At 49.9% G+C, this 1,637-nt stretch overlaps 1 long non-coding RNA gene across 1 annotated transcript; it reads right to left on the minus strand.

Annotated features, from left to right (window-relative positions):
* Positions 1-630: 630 nt before the first annotated feature.
* On the minus strand, positions 631-1,417 carry LOC135372283 (uncharacterized). The gene is made up of 2 exons (XR_010415938.1): positions 1,154-1,417; positions 631-809 (listed from the first exon to the last, which is right to left on the minus strand). It is a non-coding gene; the product is annotated as an uncharacterized LOC135372283 (long non-coding RNA).
* Positions 1,418-1,637: the final 220 nt, after the last annotated feature.

Raw genomic sequence — 1,637 nt, forward strand, 5'->3', positions numbered from 1 at the left:
CTGATAACTTCTAACTCCAAACATGTTATGAAAGCGTAAGCAAGTTGTTCGTCGGGGCTCGTCTCTGTATTCAGGTAAGATACGCCGCGGGCATGGAGGACGCCATGTTTTATGACGTATGGCAGTGACGTTTATGGGTCACGTGTGTGGGCAAGTAACCACAATGCCATGCGCGGGTCACAGCACGCCCGCTTGCATTTGGAGAGGCGCTTAGGGCATCTCCTTAGTTTCTTACCTCCATGACACCTCCGTACAGAATTCCGTACTACCATGCCGAAAAGCGAAGCAACAGTTCCCTCCCAATCGCTGCGGGCGCGTCACGGGCATCCGCCGGAAGCTGCCGTTTACGCAATGGTCCAGGGAAAATGGCGGGCGCCCAAACCACGTGATATCGAGGAGCCACTCACAGCGTCCCCGAGCTGCTGCGCGGGAAAAAAGCTGGGGCCCAGTGCGCATGCGCAGACCGACCTCCTTTCCCAACCTCCTTCCCCTTCTCTCCTCGGGTTTTTTGTTTTTTGTCTCTCCTCTCGTTCCCCCTACCCCCCCAGACTCGTCCGTTTGTCTTCGGCGCTTGTTGTCTTGCTGTAGAGCAACGATCATGCTGTCCCGAAGCAGACAATCAAAAAGCAATGGTGTATGACAAATCAACTTTATTTGTCCTCGGGAACTGCCTCGAAAAAGCTACAGTACATATCTTTTTACGTCTTGTAACAGGCTTCACTGGAGCTTTAGGTACTTCGACATCCAAGGGCCGTTCAAAAGCCAATGCTGAGCTATGTGCGTCGTTGTTGCCGATGGTTGCGGGAGAACTAAAACAAAACAAAAAATACATTGATGATCAGTAACTCTGCACGAAAATCACTGCTATGATAGGCAATCTATCTTGATTTCGTATTTGAACACCAAGGCATTTGTCACGAATGTTTGTATATCACAGTGATCGAACGGCTGAGACGCGCATGAGGGGCAACTAGCATAACCACACATATTTTGATTAACGGCATATCAGAAACGTACAAGTTACGGCAATGCACTGCACAATGAAACGCCGCTAACGTACCGAGTGACTCGTAAATGCTGTACGTAATACACTTAACGTGATAAACCTGCATTACTTCCTTCAGTCACAAAAAAGTAATCAAACTTGTCTTACCGTTCACCTGCAGTACGTCGGAAAGAGTGCAGACTTCCTCTCTGACGATTTCTGCGTCCTTTGGAGGTGCAGGCGGATTCCATGTCATGTTCGTCTTCCCGCTGTTGTGATGATGGGGTGGATGTGCCATTCCGTTCTCACATTAGCAGTTCGCCACAATCTAAATCTAAAGCATTCAAAGCCCTCAAACTACCCCGTAGCGTCTGCGTGCACAACGGTTGCAGTCCAAGAGAACACGCATGGCCGGACAGACGCGATGTCTTCTCTGTCATTCTTCTTTCTCCTCCGTTCGACTGCTTCCGTTGAGCGGTTCGCGCGTTCGGATGCTCGCTCCTCACTCAAATGACTCTCGCCCAATCAGCGCGAAGGAAACTGACGCCAGTTTTTTAGACCAATGAGCATCCAAATATTTATACATATAATGCGCAGCCAATGAGAGGTCTTCCGAGCTGGCACGCCGGTGGCGACAATATTTTCGAGGCGG

The sequence above is a fragment of the Ornithodoros turicata genome, unplaced genomic scaffold (genome assembly GCF_037126465.1).
Source record: "Ornithodoros turicata isolate Travis unplaced genomic scaffold, ASM3712646v1 Chromosome14, whole genome shotgun sequence".
Taxonomy (NCBI): domain Eukaryota; kingdom Metazoa; phylum Arthropoda; class Arachnida; order Ixodida; family Argasidae; genus Ornithodoros; species Ornithodoros turicata.